This window comes from Motacilla alba, chromosome 5, assembly GCF_015832195.1.
Source record: "Motacilla alba alba isolate MOTALB_02 chromosome 5, Motacilla_alba_V1.0_pri, whole genome shotgun sequence".
NCBI classification, from domain to species: domain Eukaryota; kingdom Metazoa; phylum Chordata; class Aves; order Passeriformes; family Motacillidae; genus Motacilla; species Motacilla alba.
Window position 1 is genome coordinate 50,262,724 of NC_052020.1, and position 20,385 is coordinate 50,283,108.

Sequence of the window (20,385 nt, forward strand, 5' to 3'; positions counted from 1 at the left end):
CAGCAGTCAGCTCCTCCCAGTCCAACTCCAGCAGTTTATGTACTGATCACAACACACTCTGCTGTGGAATATTGCTTTGGCCAGTCTGGATCAGCTGGCCTGGCTGAGCTCCCTCCTGGCTTCTTGTGCATCTCCTCACTGGCAGAGCACAGGAAACTGGGAAGTCCTTGACTTAGGGCAAGCACTGCTCAGCAACAGCCAAAGCATCGGTGTTATCCACATTACTCTCATACTGAATCCAAAATACAGCACTTCACCAGCTACCAGAAAACATTTATCCCAACTGAAGTCACAACAGGTCTTTTCCAGCCTAAAAGGTTCTGTGATTCTATGACCTTTCCCTAGCTCAGTTTCCTCAAGCACCATTCAGCCTGACCTGAACGTTTCCCATGATGGGGCATCCACAGCCCCTCCAGGCAACCTATTCCAGCATTAACTGGGAGCACTGGGTGCTAAGTGCCAGGTACAGGTGCTGCTGAGCAGGATTGAGACCTCTCCTGCTCTGTGCCCAGTTCAGCCTCCTCTTCTGCAGGAGGATTTTCTGAGGGAGCATTTTGAGGGAAAAGCTATTTCATGCAATACTTGGGTTAGGAAAGAGAATTTCTGTGAAGGAAGTGGATTTTCAGTTGTTGGGCATCCCATCGAGAAGAATTATTAAAATGTGAAAATAATGTTCAGCCAGAGGGTAATGGGATGTGCTGATAGTATGAAATGGTCTTCATGGTATTTCAGTGAGAGGTTAGCTTTCACCAGGAAAATGTGGTAGTTAGAAAAGGAGATAGAATGCTCCCATATCACCAAATGTGAGTTACTGTAGGATTTATGAACACGGTCAGGGCTGTTTTGGTTCTGACTGATGATAGTAAGTGACTGCTGTGACCCTGCTACTTCATAACATCTCTATTTAAAGTGTCAGTGTATCACTTTTTCATAATATTGTGAGTCTGTTCCCCCAAATTTCCTTGAGGTGTTATTCATGGCTGCTTTCACAGTTTTTCATCTCAGCTAAGATGATTGATTAAAAATAGAACAACTGTCTTAAAGGTATTCCATGGCTCAGTTCTTCCACTGAATTGCTCTTGCCTCGTCTCCTACCCTTGCTATATATATATATATTTGATCCTGGGAGGAGATGTGCTGCTACCACGAGTATTTGTGAGAGGGATGTAGCAAGGGAGCCTTCAGCAGGTACTGAGGAAAATTAACATTGAGCTGGTAAGCCTGAACATACAGAGAAGAAACCTTATCGTAATTATTCTCTTCCAGTGTAGCCCAGCATATATCTGCAATTATATATATTTATATATTTATATATAAAATTATATATATATATTATATTATATATATTATATATATATATAAACTTTTACAGAATTGCTCATGCCAAGATTGCAAAACATGGTTCATTTTTAAATTTTCTTTTAAGGGATCACCTCCAAAAGAAAACAGGTAAACAGGTTTTGACAAAAGCTGTTCAGCAGGTGCCTTTGTATTTATGTATTAGCATATGGTGAAGAAAGCAAACTACTTACTAAATACAAAGTAGTGCTTGTCTCTAACAATGTATTTTAATGATATGTCATGTTACTACAGATGTGACTATTTGGTGCCCCTGGTGGCCCTAGGTTTAAAAGGGTTCTATTACAATTTTTTAGTACTGCACATTACAATCTCCTCTCCCTTTGTGATGTGAACCTGCATTACTTTGGCCTAAATGGTAAAAAGTAAATACCTGCCCAGCTGGTGTCAGTGGTGAGGGAGTGACACCAGCAGCCCGTCCTGCTGTTCAGAGACAACTCCACACTTGGACCTCAGAACTGCTTTGCTAAAGTAGGTGAAGAGGTAATAAACTTTCACATCTCACCAGCTAAGTAAGTATTGCTGCAAAGGACATCTGATCTGAGTGAGAGGTTCAAAAGAGCCTCTGTGTTCTGTTTTTGGTGTAGCTGCTCCTGTGGGACCCCACACTCTTTGCCATACCCCTATGCCCGTTCCCTGTGTGGCATGGGTGCTTTCCTAACTTTCAAGAGGTACTACCCCCTGTAAAGTGGTATTTAACATTGAAACTGAGAGGTTTCATGCGTCACATTGGTATTTCAAGCTCTGCTTAGCAAATCTTTGACAGCAGACAGGTGTGATTCACACTGTGGTGCCAGGCAGATGGGTGACATAGGCTGTGGGTAAAGCCATCTCCTGCCTCAGGCTGTGATCTGCCTGATCCCTGGATTTGTGGTCCAAAGGAGCTTGGTGCGTTGCTGCTGTGTGAGCAGAGATGCAAACCAGCCTCAGGAGATGTGAAGTTTTGTGACAGATTTGAGGTGAGATCCCACTCTTTTCCCAGAGTGTTCTTCATCCCATGGGATGTCCCTGGTCACACTGGGATTCACTGGGTCTGTGTTTAGGTGCCAACTTTTCCCCAGCACCTCATTTGAACACTGTGTCTGACTGCTTAAGTCAATGTCTCTCTTCACGTTCCCCTTAGGAAGCTTTTTATAAAATGCCAGTCCAGCTGGCTAAGCTGCATGTTCTGGAGGGGTGATCTGGGCTGCCATCAGCCAAAGTACTCACTGGAAGTAAAACAATCATGTGAATAATGGTGCTTCCAAAGCCCTCAGTGCTACCGAGTCCTGCCTTGGACAGCTGGTCTGGGTTTTTCAGTGCCACTTCTTCAAAATAAAAATAACTGCATCTATCCCTCCGCTGCTTATATCTTTAAACTAATATTTTTTAAATGTACTAATGATAACTATTAATTAGACAGATGCATGGCTGCTAAAGCAGATATCTTTATCTGAAAATATCTTCAGATATCTTCAGATATCTAAAGCAGTACTTTCACTGGGTGGATTGAAAGAGGGAATCACAGAAGGATAGAACCACGGAATGGATATGGTTGGAAGGGACCACAGTGGGATAAAATATTTGTACATCCAGAAGAAGTTAGCTGATGTTAATTCTGAGTAGTTGCACTGTGGCCAGAAATAAAATTGCAATTTTTTTTCATGTGTGAATCTCAGTTCCTGTTTATTGTAAGTCTCACAGGGCTACTTCTCTTACATGGTCTTGGCACAATGCACTGACTTTGTGCAGTCACCTCTGATTTACACGTTTGGTGGAAGCCCAGTGTGTTGAGGTGTTTATAAAATGCAATTTATTCCTACTGAAGAGTGAGAGTAGGATGTGGGATGATCATAGCATCCAAGTTTTTCTTCTGAATGACCTGTGTTAAAGCTTCTTGCATGAGAGGCTTTCTCCTCTTGCTAACTCAGCTGACCTGTCTGGTCACCTCCACCTTTCTCTGGTAGTTGAGCTACATCAAGAGATTCATAGAGCCATTAGAAAATGAATTTCAGTATAAAAGAAGGCAGATCTGAAGTTACACCTATATTTTGTTTTATTTTCCAGTTGTAATGTGTGGTATTTATGCTTATTTCTCTTTTTTTTTTTTCCTCCTGATAAGATCCAGACACAAGGGATGCCATATTTCTGCAAAGAGGATTGGTGGTGGTTTCTTGTGCCATCTTAGAACAAGTGCATGTTGCAAGTTTAATGGGACAAGTTGGATTTAAAAACTGGTTTATTAGGATATTATATTTTTGTAGCAAGAAGGCAGCAGACCTTCTGTGGCTCCAGCAGCATTTTGTCTCCTGGTGCTTTCTGGAGAAGTGGTGATCTGTAGTCCATGGAAGCATGTAAAGCAAGCTTGGTCAAGTACGTGTACAGTATTGGTTAAGTGTGTGTCAGGTTTTATGGGATGGAGTGACGAGCTGCTGAGTGGACTAGCAGGGGGATGGGGCACTTTCCTTGCTTTTTTGTCCATAGTTTCCTTGTTCTCATTCTAGTTGGACAGAAGTCCACTCCAGGAGTAAGCAAATGATGGCTGTGCAGCCATTTGAGAAAGCCTGAACAGCTCAGCACTTTGTTCTGCCTCAGGGAGTGAAAAGTGTTCCATGTCCTTCAAAACCTGTCTGCCCTTCTTTGAGCCTATGAGTACTGGCTCTTTGTCTGCCCCTGGCTGGTCCAGAGTGTACATCCAAAAATCTGTCTGTGTTGGTCTCAGAAGAGAAACCAAAGTGCCTGCCCTGTGGGTTATCCTGATTTCTCATTGTTGCAATTGATTTTTATTTTTTTATTTGTTGTGGAAAACATAAGCAACGTACATCAGCTAGTCAGGAACCAGAAATGTATGCAGCTGGTCCAAATCAAACCTTTTCAATGAGGAAAGGATAGGTTTTGGTTTCCAGTCTTTCAGTGCAATCATCCTAAAAGCACTGCATGAAACACTAGATATTTCAGGAAAAAATACAGCATTTAAACAGGTTTATTATTTTGCCAAGATTTATTTTGATTAAAATTCACACTTGGAGGAGGGCTTGGGGGGGAAGGACTCGATGATCTTAAAGGTCTCTTCCAACCTAGAAATTCTGTGATTCTGTGAAGCATAATTTAATTTGCTAAGTGATACTAGAAAATTCCACGTGAACTATAAAGATCCTGATGGAAAAAAAAAAATCTGTTTTCATTTCATCCTTTTTTAGGACACTAAGAGATAGCAGGTGGAGAAAGTCTGACAGAACACCTTGTGCATTGGCACAGAAGCAGCACAGAGTCTTTCACAAATTCATATTCTGAAAATTAATTATTTTCAACTGTTACAGTGGGAACACAACATAATGATTCCTGCAGGTCTGCTGCTACAATGCACCACTTCTGTCTGTTCCCTGTTCCCTGCAGCCCAGGTTCAGCCTGCAGCTGATGGTGCTTGGCCATGACCAGTCCAGCTGTCAAAAGTGATGGCTCAGAGGTTTATGTTTGAGCATGTGCTTGCCCACTTGTCCAGCTAGGATCCCACGTGGCATTGCAGTACTGCAGTGCAGAAGAGCAAAGTGTTGGCATCAGGAGGCTGGAGAGGACTCACTGAGGTGCCAATTTCTGTCCCAGATTTCCTAAACACCCGGGGCAGGAAGGAGACAAGCCTTGTCTCCAGCAGGTCTGTAGAGCACACTCCTGCCATGAGCTGGGCCATTCAGGTTACGGTTGCATTATCACAGGTATGAAGTAGTTTATGAAAGTGTTTTATTGAAAGTGAAATTGGAGCCTCAGCAGTTGTGGGTGTTGCTGAGGAGAGTGTGATCTCTGACACGGAAAGACCTTTATCATCAAGGGAACTTCTGATTCTGCCTTTCCTTGTCGTTCGATATTTCTTGTCATTCCCATCTCTAGCCAAAGGCATCTCTGTTTATTCTTCAGGATGTCAAGCTCCAGCATGACAGCTCTGTGCAGCATGTTTATCCACCAGGAAGGAAGACCTCCAGGAAGGATGCCCTTGAGAGAGAGCTGAGTGCAGCCACAGTTCCCATCTGCAGCACCCAGGCACTCTCTCCAGTGCGACCCCTCACCCATCCTATTAATGGCTCTGGCAGCTGAGAGCCGTGACTCATTCACCCTTTTGCTCCTTACTTTCCCTCTGGCCACAGACCTGAGAACATCTTTGTTTTTTCTTTTTTTCCTTTTCATCCTTTCAGAGCATGTCCAGATGTATTGACTCTTTCTTCTTTTGTTGTCCCTGAGTCAGAGTCTTTCGCAGGAACCCTCTCTGAGCTCTTGCAGGGCTGCTTGGGGGTTTCAGGGCTGAGCTGCCTGGGCTCCAGCAATGCCAGTGATACATCCAGGCAGGCTCCCAGACAACCCAAAGGAGTGGAACATCATCACCTGCTAGTGGAGGTGGTGGATTCCTGCTGCCTTGGCTGTCACCATTCTTGGCCCTAGAGCCTGTGTCCCTTCCATGAGCAGGCACGTGCTTACCTCATCCTCAGTTCACCTCCAAACAGGCAGCAAGCTTACCCACAGTCAGCAGGGAGGACATGGAAGGGGAGTGGTGCAGGGCAAGAAGGTCCCTCTACCATTTCACCCTGGCAGCTGCTCCCCACCTTCTGCCCTTTTCCTAATATTCCTAGTTTTCCCTCCTCTTTCCTAATTTGGGGAATTGGAAAGGAGTATAACACACTTTGGTGTCTTGAGCATCACTGTTTTAGACACAAACTCAAAGCACGTCACCCCATGCTATGAGATGCTATGAAGAAAATCATCCCCATGCCAGTCAGACCTGGTACACACCTGTTTGGGCAGGGATGCTCATAGCTGGTCACACCTGGCCCCCAGACAAGGCAGGGCTTGGGCAAGGCTGGGCACTCTGGGCATCCAGGCAGGCACCAGCAGTTGATCTTGCCATGCCAGGTGGCTGATGCAGTGAGCAGTGCTGGCTCCTGGAGATAGCAGTGCAGTACACAGGTTCACGGGAGCTGCAGGAGTGTGCAGCACCAGGGAACAGGATGCCATGCACAGAGGTGGCAGGGGTAGAAGGAGCAGCTCTGTGTTGTATTCAGTCACATCCCTTAGAGGAAGGAGGTTTGCTCTGCACTACTCCCCAGACACACACACATTTTTAACAGGGAAAACAGAGGAGCGCAGCAGCCAGCTGCTCCCAGACTGTAAACCCTGTGCTGAGGAGGGGCCCTCATCACACGGCATGAGCTGACCCCTGTGGAATGGCATGAATAATGAGTGGATGAGAGGTTTGTTCTTTGTACCTGATCCTGTGTTTTCAACGGGAGTTTAAACCGGAAAAGAGTTTTGGGATTTGTCTGATGTGTGACTGTATGTAAATTTCTGTGGTAACCACCACATTTCATGTGCTCAGGGCATTCTCCTAAATTCTGCAAGAAGCTGTAGCTCTGTTTATTTGTGCAGCTCAAAGTCAAGTTCCATTAAGCCACTGACTGTTTTAATTTTGAAACACAGGCCCTTGTCTGTAGCACTCCTCCCACCCCCCGCCCTTTTAATTACAAGAGAAATCACAACTTAGAACAACTCTTCCTTGACACAGAATGAGTAGAGTAGCACTGGAGGAGTTGTCATCATTTAGCTCACTTAACCTCACTTGGAAATTTTGAAGCCTGCACTGTTCAAGGCCAAAGTTCCTGAGTTCTCACAGTCTCATTAAATTATTTATTATTAAATGAACATAAATCTTTTGGCTTGGACTATTTTGCTGTAGTGTGTAGAATAGCATTGTGTCTTGTAGAGGCTCGGAGCTGTGGGGAATTTTAATACTAAGTCAGCATCCTTCTTCTGCTTTTTGGTTCCTTGTTTCATACAAGGTCATCTGTTATAGCAGAGCTCAAATTCAGGGAAGCACTTAGGAGATTATAAAGTATACTTAGGTATTAAATGTGAATTATCTTTGAAATAATTACCTTAATTAAGATCTAGAAGCTGCTTAGTGGACCCCATGCCATTAATAGAGAAGTCATTTTGCAATAAAAACCATGGTCAGATGAAGTTCCTTTATTTGCTCTCCATATACTGTGGACAGTGATACCTGCTTCCTTAATTTCCCCAGTGTCTTCAGGCAGAGTTATTTAGGGATCTCTGGAGAACATCAAGTCCAAGCACCTATTTAAAGCAGGGCTAAATTCAAAATTTGGTCTGGTTGCTCAGTGCCTTGATCCAATGAGCTTTGAGAATCACCAAGGATGGAGACCTCCCCATGTGACCAGACCCTTGTTCCAGGGTGCCTTTCCCATCATGAACCACTTGTCCCTCTTTCTTGTAGGCTCATTTTAGAACGTGCTTTAAATTTTCCCCAGAGCCTTCTCTTCCCCAGGCTAAACAACCCCAACTCTCTCAAAGTGTCTTTCTTGGACAGGTGCTCCAGCCCTCTGATCATCTTTGGGGGCTTCCTCTGGACTCACTCCAACAGGTCCATGTTTTCCATGTGCTGAGGACTCCAGGGCTGGACTCAGTACTTCAGGTGGAATCTCACAAGGGCAGAGTAGAGGGGAAGAATCCCCTCCCTTGATCATGGCACTGTGTTAATAGTTCTCTTGCATGGCCCTGCTGAGTTGGTAGGCATGCCCTAATGAAACAAATGGCATTATTGCTACATTAACAATAATTTTTCTTTTAATTTAGGCTGTGCACTCTAGCTCCAAATCACTGCTGAGCTGAGAGTATGGAGTGTGAAGAGTAAAAAGTCCAGTGTCTTAATCTAAGAAGAGTTGTGACACTTGGGAACTATGTGTTTCCCAAAGAATCTGGGAAGCAAAGAGCATTCCATTTTTCCTGCTCACTGTAAAAGGGTTGATGATTATGTGCTGAAAGTACTGAATTTCACAGCATTGTGTGGTCCATGGATTACATGCAAATGTATTTTGATGACAACAGTCTTAGATTTTGTCTAATTTTGCCTTAAGTCAGTAGGGGATTTCCACTGACTTCCCTTGAGGGTTTTTTGTGATACATGTCTGACATTATTGTATTGAGTTGATGGTTATTTTTTTACGTAGTAATGGATCTTTAGCTAAGAAATGTCAGATTTGTTTATTTCTTCCATCAGTGACATTTTATGTTCATTAATGATACATCTAAACGAGAGAAATATAAAGGAGAGCGAATTGTATTGCTAAAAAAAGTTGGTTTAGCTACCAGGAATATGCCAGCATGTCTGCAAAACTCCACTTAAATTCAATAAGTAATTGAGCTTATCTCCTCATGCACAGGATACTATTATTAGCAAAGCATTTAATTAGCTGTCTGTTGCATTACAGCTGAAAGGCAAACACCTCCTCTGGCATTTCCCAAGAAGTCTGTCTGTAGTTCTCAGAGCAACACTTTTAAGATTGTGTGTGGCTGAATAGGATTTTGCTGTAGGAAGCTTTATGATAAACTTACTGGTACTATTATTGCCAGCCTAAAAAAGCCTTTTTTGAAATTTCCTAAGCCAAAATTATGCTGATTTGGCTTCATCTATGAAAGAAAGGGTCTAGAAAATGGCCCAAGAAGGTGCAAATGTAATATAAACCTTCAGGATGCTTTAAATTGTCCAATATCAACTGTTCTGCCCCTGCTCTGGCACAGCTAATGAATGAAAGAGGGGCTTAAGAAAAGGCTCTTGAGGAGCATCCTCCAGATTTTAGAAAAATTCCAGATACAATTAAGCTGAATGGCAAGGAGGACATGTGGTGGAAACTGATACAGGAGGTGCTGACTTGAACACACTTCAGGAATGTGCTCTTGGCTCCTTGTAAAGCCAGGAGAGGCAGCGAGCTGGCATCTCCTGTGCAGAGCTCAGCACTTTGCAGAATTGGATCTACCTGCCACTTGAAGCCTATCATCCCAAATCAGGCATCCACATGACTATTAAACAAGGTGTGTTAACCACTGCATTATTCCATGAGATAAAAGCAAAGCTTTTGGTAGAGACAGGAATTCTGCTCTGGTTGCAAAAGCACTCAGCCAGTCCTAGTGGGAAGGCTCCTGGTTTTTGTTTTCACTGAGCCATCCATGGTGTATTTTGTGTGTCTGTCTCACAGATCAAGGCTCAGGACACTGCAAGGCTTGGGGTTAGCAGTGCTCCTCTTCCTCCCCATCTGGCTGATGGGAGATCTCAGCTAGTGGAGTAAGGCTGGAGGGTGTCCCTGCCTCGCTAAGGGACTCCCATCTCCCAGACTCCCTTAGGAGATCAAGACTTACTTATCAATGCTGTGCCTAGATTAGGATCTGTCCAGGACTGGGAGTAATTCCATTCATGCATTTGTCAGCACTTGGCAAACAGCAACGAAAAAGAAAATAAAGGCATTATTGACAGTATCCCACAAGTAAAATTAATACAGCTAAAAATGTTTATTTCTATAATCTTTTCTCATAAATTAGCCAAAATAACTGGCTTAATATTAATTAGCCCTATATTAGCCCTATATACCCACATATATCCATATGCATTAGTAAACTGCTTTTATTCAATAGCATGATAACACTGCTTGTAAGAGAAAATATGAAAACTGAAATTCCAAAATAACTGGCTTAATATTAATCAGCCCTATATTAGCCCTATATACCCACATATATCCATATGCATTAGCAAACTGCTTTTATTCAATAGCATGATAACACTACTTGTAGGAGAAAATATGAAAACTGAAATTCATTAGGGAAGCATTTTGCACTGCAATTAGATCTGATGCTGCTCAATGTGGGTTTCAATTTGTTTAATTCACGTTGATGTGCAGACTAGGCTGCAGAGCAAGAAAAAGAGAAGCATACATTTAATATTAGCTACGTTGCTTGTTCGTGCATACTTCAGCTAAAGCCTTGGTGCCATATGATTTCAGATTCTTTCTGTGTGTCCCTAATCAAATATTCATGGTTATATTCACACTTACAGAAAGGACTGCAGCCTACCTTGAAGTAAACACAGGGAATAAAGCATATGTTCAGTCCTTTGTTCCTGCTCATGCACATATGAGCTCTAGCAACAGCTACAACCAGTTACATGTGTGAAAATCAGACAGATGCTTCTTAGGCACAACATTAGCAGTGTGAACCTGTTGGACTCTCTAGGACTGAGACACAGAACACCATGAACATGTGCAGTCCTCATTTCCTATTTCAGCTAGGGAATGGGAAAATTTATTTAGCCAAGAGGACAGATCCACACAGAAAACATTATCTTCTAGATCACATTTGAAATTATGTCCATTGGGTTCAATGGAGTAAGATTTGAGTTCCAGCTGAGGGGCTGGTCTTCAACAACAGCTTTCACTCTTCATTTCTAATTGGGGAAGAAGTACAAAAGCAACTGTCTTAAGATATGCTATAAACACTTAAGTCTGCTTATTTAATTATTAAGGAGTAGTAAATATCATTAATATTAACTTTCACACTAATAAAACTAAGATTAAATTAATATATTATTAGGATTTTTTTGACAGTGGAATAGAAAAATCTGTTTTGGTGTACATCAAAATAACTTCAAAAAGTATGAGTGTTCGAGCTTAAGTAATTTCTAAAAAAATCTTTAGAACATCTGTCAAAGTTATTTAGCTCCCTAACTTTGCCTGTGTTGAGCACTTAAGTCTTACTCATACAGTCATTTTCCTGTTTGGTTCCTATATAGGTTGCTACTGTAAAAAGAAGTAAATCTGCTGGTGCTGTGTATTATTTATGTAGCACCCTAAGTAGAAAGAAAGAAAACTGACAACATCCAACCTTACCTTCATTTTAATTCCTTGGGAAGGATGTTTCATTATTTTCCCCCCTCTTTGAAGTACCAGGTCTCTGAAATCTCTTTTTAATGATACAGATGCAAAATAAATCCGTAGAGGAAGGAGTCAGCCTGCAGAATTCGAAGAACACAAGACATTTTGAGGCCGAGCCGTGCAGGGGGATGGGAGCAGCATCTCGGTGTGGGAGGCTGTGTGTGTGGGTCCTGGGCTCCCGCTGCTGGCTCTGGTTCAGCAGCCAGGCAGGAGTTTCTCTCATTGTCAGGGAAGCAGCTGTTATGGCAGATGATCGTGCTGAATTTCAGGTCATTTGATAACTAGGGCAGGCAGCCGTGTTTTGCAGTTCAGCTTGGGTGACACTTAAGAACTTCATCAGCACGGCGCAGAATTGCTCACGTTTCTCGGGTGCCCTGGTGGGCTTGTTCTGGGGGTGGAGAGGGGGTGTTCAGCCAGGTCCCATCCTTGCCAGCTGGACAGCAAACCCTGGCTCCTGTTTGTCACTTCAGCATACAGGGGAAGTGTGGGACATTGCTAGTTTTTCAGCTTTATGATGAATGACGTTCCAAGTGGTTCTTATTTTGGCTGTCACTTAAAATCTGCTGGCCGGCTCTGCTTGGTCATCAATGGGAATTGTGGGGCTGGCTTCCAGACTTAGAAGAAACGCTTATACCCGTGTCAGGGAACAGCAAGGAAAGCTTCCCAAATCCTTTGGTGGTTTTGCAATACCTGAAAACGAATTTATGGGGAGAGGGGAGCCCTTACAAAGCCACAAAGAGGAGCAGTCCAATCGTGCTCCTTTGTCAAGCTGCTCAAAAGAAAAGTGGCAAGGCTTGCTCAGGGCCAGGGGAAGGATTAATGTAACATTCTGGGAAAAGCAGCTGGAAATATCACGGTTGTTTTCTCAGCTTGGCGAGCTTTTAAGCTTTAATGTATTCCCAGAAGAGTCAAGCAGATCTTTGGTGTAAAGAAGCCCATAAGCAATGATGTTGGATTCCTAGAATTTTACAGTCAGAAGAGATCATTAAAGCCATCCACTGTAACCTATGCATTCAAAGCTTTGGTATTCTGAACACACATCCTTTACCAAGTGAAGGTACTTTAGAAAGCCACTGGCTTGATGTAATAACTTCATGTGACAGAGAATCTAACACTTCCCCTGGTAAGTTTTCCAAACTGGTTCATTACCTTCACTGGCAAAAAAAAAAAATACTGTGTTTGAAAGGATACACTTTGCTCTGAAAGCATCAAGCTGCCTTGCTGATGGTGATACCCAAACCAGACTGTTCAGTCATCTCAGCCCAGGGTGGAATATGGCCAGCCTCCAGTCCACCTGGGAGACAGGCACTGAGCAGGGCTAAAGGAGGATGCTGGGGAGCTGAAGCACCACTGGTACAAGAAATGTGGGCATAAAGGCAGGACTGCAGTAGATTTTAAGAAATAACCTTGAAGATTTTATTTGGTCTGAAAAAAAGGCTGATTTTAATGGAACTTAGACGGTTGCCTCTGCCCTCTCTCCACCAGAGCTTCTCATAACATTCTGAAAAGCATCTACAATTTGAAATGGTAAAAAATTTAAGGAGAAGAAAGAGCTGGGATTTAGGTATTTTGGCAGAGAGCAGGCTGCTAAAGGTGCCTGTCATATTAGAGATGGCAGTTTAAACTTGTTTTCTGTGTTTCAAAGTGAATACACCCTCTAAGGCAAACCAGCTATTTTTAACTCTCATTCTGGGAAGTCCTTTTTCTCTATACTGGGAGAAAAGATACGTGCTCTGTGTCACAGTTGTCTCACAACCACTTACCTCCCCAGCCTCCTCTCAATAATGAGACAGATAATAGGACAGAAAGCTGGTCACCAAACTCGGTGATAAATAAACTCCACTCCTCATTCTGGGGGATGAACAGGGAAGGGGAATGAATGCCTGTTTGGTTTATCAGGAGAGGTCCCGTTTTGGAAGGTCAGGCAGAGCCCAACAGGTGTCTGTTACTCACTGCAAGGAGCATTTGCCCGCTGTGCCCCCTGCAAGGCTTTTCTGGCACACCCAACATGAGTCACAGCGGTGAGCACAGTGCTGAGCCAAGCTGCAGTGGTGTTGGGTTTTCCAAACCCTCCCTGAATATGTGGGTAATTTGGTAGAGTTTATGGCTTAGTCTCTTGGGATTGGACTCATCCCAGCTGTATTTATAGGACTGAGTCTCAGCCAGGCGTCTCCTGTAATCAGTGGACAGACACACAGCCAGGGAGGATCATCCCTCTCCTAGACTGGTGCTGATAACTGAGGAGGGTTGTGTTGCAACTGGAAGTTTGCAAAGCTGAAGGCTTTGATTTGTGCTCCTCTTTACAGGAGTTTGGGGCTTTTTCTTGGGTCTCAGCCTTTCTGCATCAGAGGAGAAGTTCATCATGGATTTCCAAGAAGTGCCTGTTCATACTCTCAGGGAACGGAATGAATTTTCAAGTGACTCACAATCAATTTGAAAGAATAAATTAATTAAAGTCAAGCCCTCTGAGAAGTATCAAATGCATGCCTGCACTTCCTTTACACCAAATTATTCTAATAGCAGTGATATTTTTTTCCGCAGAAGGCAATTTAGAAAGCAATATACTGTAATATAGGTATGTTACTAGTGACTATTTAATTGTTACCATACTACAAGACAGCAGCTTAAATAACTTATAAGTGGGGCAACTGTCATGAGAAATGGCTTACCAGCCTTCATCTTCCCTTCATCTGTGCAGCAATTTCGCTCTTAGCAGTGCCCTGCAAAGAAAAGATATGCGAAGTATAAGCGCGTCTTTTAAATATTGTTTAATTTAGTACTACAAACACTGACATGATTTAATCAGAGCATATTACTAGAGAGTGGCATCAGTATAAGATGCTCCAATGCAGGTAATTTTCTGGTAACTGTAATTTTTACTTGAGTTGACAGGATTTTTCTGGGCTTAGTCTGTGAGACTTGCATTTGCCTGGAATGCTTCATGCTCTCTATTTCTGGGCAGAAACTTTCAGTTTTGCATCCCATTTAAAATGGTTTGTAACTGGAAATCTGTGTTAGGGGCTAGTTCTGAAATAGATGCTGTGCCAGGCAAGTCTTCTCACTCCCATGGGTGAGTCTTGATTCAGGCACCTGAATGGGGGCTATCCATGCAAGAACTGAAGGTAACATGCTGTGTGCCTGGGTTGGCCTCGCTGAGTGTGCCTGTACTGCAGCTACTGAAATTTGGGAGAGGATCCATCAGCTCACATGTCCTGGCATGGACTCAGCCAAGCCTCTGTGCAGGGAGCAGCTTCAGAGAGACAAAGTGTGGATATGAGCAGGCTGATTTCTCCCAGATCTTAAGCCTGCACCACAGAGTCATAGCCCAGCCTAATTGCTAAGGGGTGTGGCTACATTGCCTGTGGAATAGCAACCATCCCAAAAGCATCCTCTACTACTGGGAAACACTTCTGCTCTCCTTGGCACAGTACGCAGGAGTTGTTTGGAATGGATGGTGGAAATGGAAGTTGAGAGCAGAGAAGGACAATATAAAAAAATTAAGGCTGGTTCAGTTTAAACAGCTTCTACAGGTATAACAAAACATCTGACACTGACTCTTAACACCGGAAATTAGTTTCCATCTTAAGAACAGCAAAGATATGGTCAATGGCATGAGAATGGCTTTTTTTATATATTTTGTCTGGTTGAGGAACTTAAAAGCTCATTGTTCTCCTTCTTGAGTGTTTTCCAGAATTCTCTTAAGTACCAACCTTCTCAGGGTGCCAGTTGATAAAGACACTACTAAAATGAAACCAAGCACTCAATTCATTTAATAGTGTTATTTCAGTTTTGGCACAGCCTCTGGGTTCTTAGCTGTCTAATGTGCTGTTAAGTGCCTTCTCGAGCATGGATAATAGATATTAGGAATAGAAAAGGAAAGCAACCTTTTCAATTAGGACAAAATGTACAGAAAGTAAAATGACATGAGTTGTATCAGCTGCATACTGGCTTGTACGTGCACAGTCTCCAGATACAATCAGTAGGTGCTCAACCAGATAATTACAGCCTTCCTGCAAAAGGCTTCATGTAGGAGAGTCACCTGCCTGCCTGCTACCACTTGCAGGATCAGAGCTGTCCTTTATTTTCACTGCTGCAGATTGTGGAATTAGTGTTTTCCAACTTCTGTTTAAAAAAGAAGCATTTTTCTAGCACATCTTCCAGCGGGCTGCTGCACCAGGTAAGTGCTGGACATCAAGAGGGATTTGTCAGCCTTTTTGTCTGTAATGATTTATATTTGTCAAAATGTGATTTTCACGATTGATTTCCTGTTGCAAGGATTAGAGGAGCAGTTTGTTCGGGGAGTGCTTGCCTTCCAGCCAGCTGGTATTGCTTCATGCTCAAATTGAGGTCAAGGGTTTTTATATACAGGAGTAGGAGGTGGTCAATCGAATCGTTACTTAAAATCTCTTTAGGTGCACAGCATCTGCAAGCGCTCCTCTTTCAGGAATCATCTGTGCTGCCACAGATGAGCTGGGCTGTAACCTTTGTGAGGGTCAAGTAATGCTAATAAGAAATGACAAGATTTCTGGGGGGCGGGGTTATGCCCAGTGCTGCGTGATAGAACATCCCTTTTAAATTATTTCGGTGCAGCTGGTGGCACATGCACCACAATTTGGGAATCCCAGTGCCGGTGTTATAAAAGTATTTTCACAATGTTTCTGGCCACACCAGATTTTTTCTGCCCAAACTTGGACCAACACTGATAGTGTCCAGTTATAGTGTCCAAAGTTATAACTTTGTTTATCCAAAGTAGAAGCAGAGTCATGTCATGTCATACTGTCTGGGGAAGCTGCCTTCTCAGGGTCTTTAATTATTTTTCCTGTGGGCCATGCTGCTATTTCCACTTAGAAAGGGTCACTCTCTTGCTGGTGGGAGTGTGGGTACTAGTCTGTATTTCAGAATCAGAAGAGGTGGTGGAGTCTCTGAGAGAACCTGTTCCCAGTCCATATGAGCTCCTGCTCTGCCATTTACTCAGTCACATGGTGGCCCTGGCTGTGCTGCCCCAGGTTGTGTTTGAATGAGCTGCTGAAAAATAGTATCAATTAGGGAGGAGGGTGGAGCTGGGGTGGAAGCAGGAGTTGTCACACCCACTCACTGGCTTTTTGGCTCCATGGCAGACTGTTGGCAGGGAGTTTGCTGTGCGGGTGGTAAGTCTGCCGAGGGATCTGTAGGAATTTGTTAATCTCTGTTAGATCAGTTGGAGAGTCTCTGAGATGCTGTTCGGCCTTGAAGGATGTTTTTTAGCTTTTTATTAGTTATGACCATATTTAACCCTGTAGAAACCAAAATCTCACTGTGTAAGAAAGAAAATATGGGGTAACAGTCTCAGCCAAATAACTCACTGAAAGAGATGCATTCTTAGGACAGAATTAAGTTGTACATCTCTGGGTTTATAGATTCTGTCATTAGTTTGAGACAGTGTTTTAATTGCCTACATTTTTGTAATAGTTTTCTTTTCAGAGACCAGGTGATTCCAATGGTATTGTAGGATAAGCAAGCATTTTGGAGAGTTTAGTTGATATTTTACATCAGCCAGATGCTTCCCTTCAGTGTGAGATACAGGAAGAAAGCACAGGAGAACAAAAAGGATTTGAAGTGCCCTCAAAACTGAGAATGAAATGGTTTGATGATACCGTGCTCTCTAGGAAAACTGGATCCTGAACATAAGACATGGCCTACAATTTTACAATTTTAATGCTGTTTTTGTTCATTTAAATATATTCCTGAATCTTCTTACATTCTCAGAATGTAATTACATAAAACCATTGTCATTTATGGCTGTGAGACCCTGAATTTACACTGAGGTTTGAATTTAATACTCCTGTTTCTGGTGTGCCCCTATTGGCTTTATAACCCAGCGAGCAGAAAACAATGAGCATATACAGGTAGAGTTTACACCATCTGTGTGCCATAGTGAAAAAGATAGTTTGCTATTAACAGAGTTTTTTTGCTGTCTCAGATATTGATTGGTTAATTCTTGTTGTGCTCCATCTGATAGTGGGGAATACCTGAGAGGTATTGATATTGTAGACTTAAAATGGGACATAAATAATTCATATCAGCAAACATTAGAAAACATATGATAAGCAGCTTTGCTGTTAGAGTATCTACATATCAGTCTTTCTGAGAATGTTGTGGGAGGCAGGTACAGAGAGTGAGCAACCACTCAGTTATGATGAGTAAGTATTGCCTGAGAAGGACAGGAGTGGCTCTGATACATTGCTAATTGCTAATTATGGACTTGTTCCACCTGGGTTTTACCTGGTGTAACATAGGTAACTTACAAAAACTTCAAATTTTTATTCAGCATATTCTAAAAGTCAGATATTAGATAAAAGACTTAGCTGCTGAGTTCAGTGGGTCAAAATACCAATTGATCTACATCGGAGTAGTGTCACTGGAGCTATGGAGATACATCCCCTAAACCAGCTATGAATTTGCTTGAGGAGGAGAGCATTGGGCTGTGTGAAGTCCCGAGCAGACAGAATAATGCAAAGGTGAGGAAAAATGAAAGAAATGGATCAAAGGTGATCAGGCAGAGGTAGAGAGTGAATAAATATTCTGTTTAGCCTCCTCATACAAACTCTCCATTAACTTGAACTGGATTGCCTCTGGAAGACCTGCCACACTTAAATATAGAAGAGGAAAGTGATTAGCAGGCAAAGAAAAAGGGTGAAGTGTTGGGATCAGAGGAGATCAGATATGATGGGATGATGAAGAGAAAATGTAATAGTAGATGGGGATTTTAAGCCATATATACAAATCTCTGAAGCCATTTTGTTCATACTTACATTTATGACCAGTGCTCAGCATTTACCACTGAAACCCTTTGACTTCAGAACCTATCAGTGAACTGTATCCTGCATGTTCAACAGCAGCCATTTTTTTCCCCAAAACAACTGAACTTTCTGTTTATTCACACTTCGTTTTTATTGTAATTGCTTGCATGTAGGTGAACACAGAGAGGTCTGACTGGGACAGGAGGCAGAAAATGCCGTTTCTTTCGTTCACAGCATTACGTGAAAGTCCAGACAATGCAGTCTGGCTTCAGACACCCCGAAGTGTTGTGATAGGTGAGGACAAGGGTCCAATTAAATATTTAAGTGGCTGGGCCCACTGTGCTGCTGCAGCGGGGGATCGATTACCCCTGGTGAAACCTGGTCGGTGTCGGGCGGGCGGGCAGTGCCGGCCATGCGGAGGGTGCCCGGCAGCGCGCTCAGGAGGCTGCGGCCATACTATGGTCAGCAGGGAATGGATCTGGCACTGCTTCTGCCTCTGCCACTGTGACTGCATCATCCTGTGCCGGATGTCTTGTAGGTGATGGAGACCTCCCCGCTGCCTTGCACGTCCTGTCCCTTGCGTGCCGTGCTCCTGCGGGAAGGGGGAAGGGATGCTCGTTTTTGCATGGAGATGGTCTGTGCCACCGTCCTGTTATGCTGGGATGCCACTTACAGTTGTAGCTTATTGATGGATGGTTTGTCTTTAGTTTGCTTTTAATTCAGGCAGGCGGGCAGTAGGAGGCTGAGATAATATTTGCGAGAAATGAGCCATTAGGTTGAGGAGATGCGGGCATTAGTCAGGGCTGTTAAATCAGGAGAGGTCATTACAGCAAGAATGTGGGATGATGACTTCTGAATCAATGTGTTGGATTGCTGCTGCTTTGGCTTGCTAGTGAATAGCATCTCTACTCATGGAATAGATAATGGTTTAAAAAAAACCAGATATTAAAAAGGGCAGTATCTTGTACCTGCTATAATTGATGGGATATTTGCCTATTCTTTTTTTTTCCATAATGACCTACCTGTGACTGTCAGTTCCTGTTAGCTCTTCTGGAAATGAGGATTTGCAGAGATGAGTGGGTTTACTCTGGGCCTTCCTAGTTAGTGGGAATTTTGCTTCCCTTAAGCAGATAGCTTGGCTTTGGGTGTATGTGTGAATGGTATCAGGTGCTGTGTTTGAATACTTTGTTTATCTGTTGAATTTATTTAAGACTGTGACTTAATTATCCAGGAATCCTGCCTATTTCTAATAATATTTTTTCATGTGTTTTTTTGGGGTTTTTTTTTCATAAATCTCAAAATATATCTCCATTTAGTTGTGTTTTGTAGAAGAGTCCTCTTCTGTCCAGTACTCTTACCCAGGTACAGGTTCTGATCATAGTTGCCTTAGAGCAGTGGTGGAAGTTAAATCTTGGTAAAATGGATCTTGTCTGGATCTTAACCATTAACTAGATGCAAATGGTGTGTTTATAATATGGTGTTTTCTAAGTGTGCATGGTGCTTCAATGCATGTATGGGCCCTGCTGTTTGTTCTCCACCTGGTGGAAAAGACTGCCCTGAGAGGTTTACTGTCCTACCAGTATGGAAACAGGAAGGAGACACTTGAAAATAAAGAGCCTTGCCTTGCAAGGCTGTGTGTGGAGACAGGCCAAGAATAGACTGTGCTGCTCTTGGTGCCTTGGGTGCTGCACCAGGCTACAGTGGGTGGGTGTGGGTGTGTGTATATATATATATATTTCTGATCTAATGTGTCATAAATCCTATAGTTAAGCAAAACCAGAGATAATTTTTGACCAGTGATGTGTGTAAATATCAGCTGATTGAACTGCTGTTCATGCTAGTGGCTGGGTTCTTTTCCCCTGTGACTTCAGAAATTTGTCAAAAAAAATTTTATAAAATCCCCGCTTTTTATTTGACGTAAAGAAATCTAAAAGTGTGAAGTGGGTATAAACAGGTATATGCACTTATTTGTGTGCAGAAACACACAGAGTCACACTTAGCTAAAAGCAGACAGCTTGTATTTCACGGAACAGATTTGTGGGGCTTGAGATGTCCAAGGGAAAGTGCTTTCTGAGCTCAGCAACACACCTACTGCAGAGCACGAGGCCAGCATTGCAGTGTGCCTATCTCTGCTGGGACGCTGGGACACTCATACAGGAGTGAAACAATTCATGTCGTCACTAAAACCAAATTCAGGAAAATATCTTTGCAATATAAGCCGCATCTTCAGCTAGTGTGTTTGGCCTTCCACTCTCAGCTTCTTTAGAGCATCCACTGTCTGAATGCCCATGCAGTGGTGGGGGGTGCCAGCTTCTCAGGATGTGCTCTCTATTTTAATGAGATTCTGATGGTATTTGGTGTTTTTCTTAAAGTTCTGGTACTGCCTAGAGGCACGAGATTATGAGCTAATCTTCACCTTTATTGAAAAGTTTCAGTCCTGGATGTTCAGGAAAATAGGTTTGATGCACATTCTGAAAAACAATCAAGAAAAGGAGGGAACAGAAGTG

At 42.9% G+C, this 20,385-nt stretch overlaps 1 protein-coding gene and 1 long non-coding RNA gene across 7 annotated transcripts in view; one reads left to right on the forward strand and one right to left on the reverse strand.

Moving 5' to 3' along the window:
- EVL (Enah/Vasp-like) overlaps positions 1-20,385 on the forward strand; it is a 118,083-nt gene that overhangs the window by 71,703 nt on the left and 25,995 nt on the right. The window lies entirely within an intron of this gene.
- Positions 4,114-13,709, reverse strand: LOC119701042. The gene is made up of 2 exons (XR_005256984.1): positions 11,055-13,709; positions 4,114-10,612 (listed from the first exon to the last, which is right to left on the reverse strand). It is a non-coding gene; the product is annotated as an uncharacterized LOC119701042 (long non-coding RNA).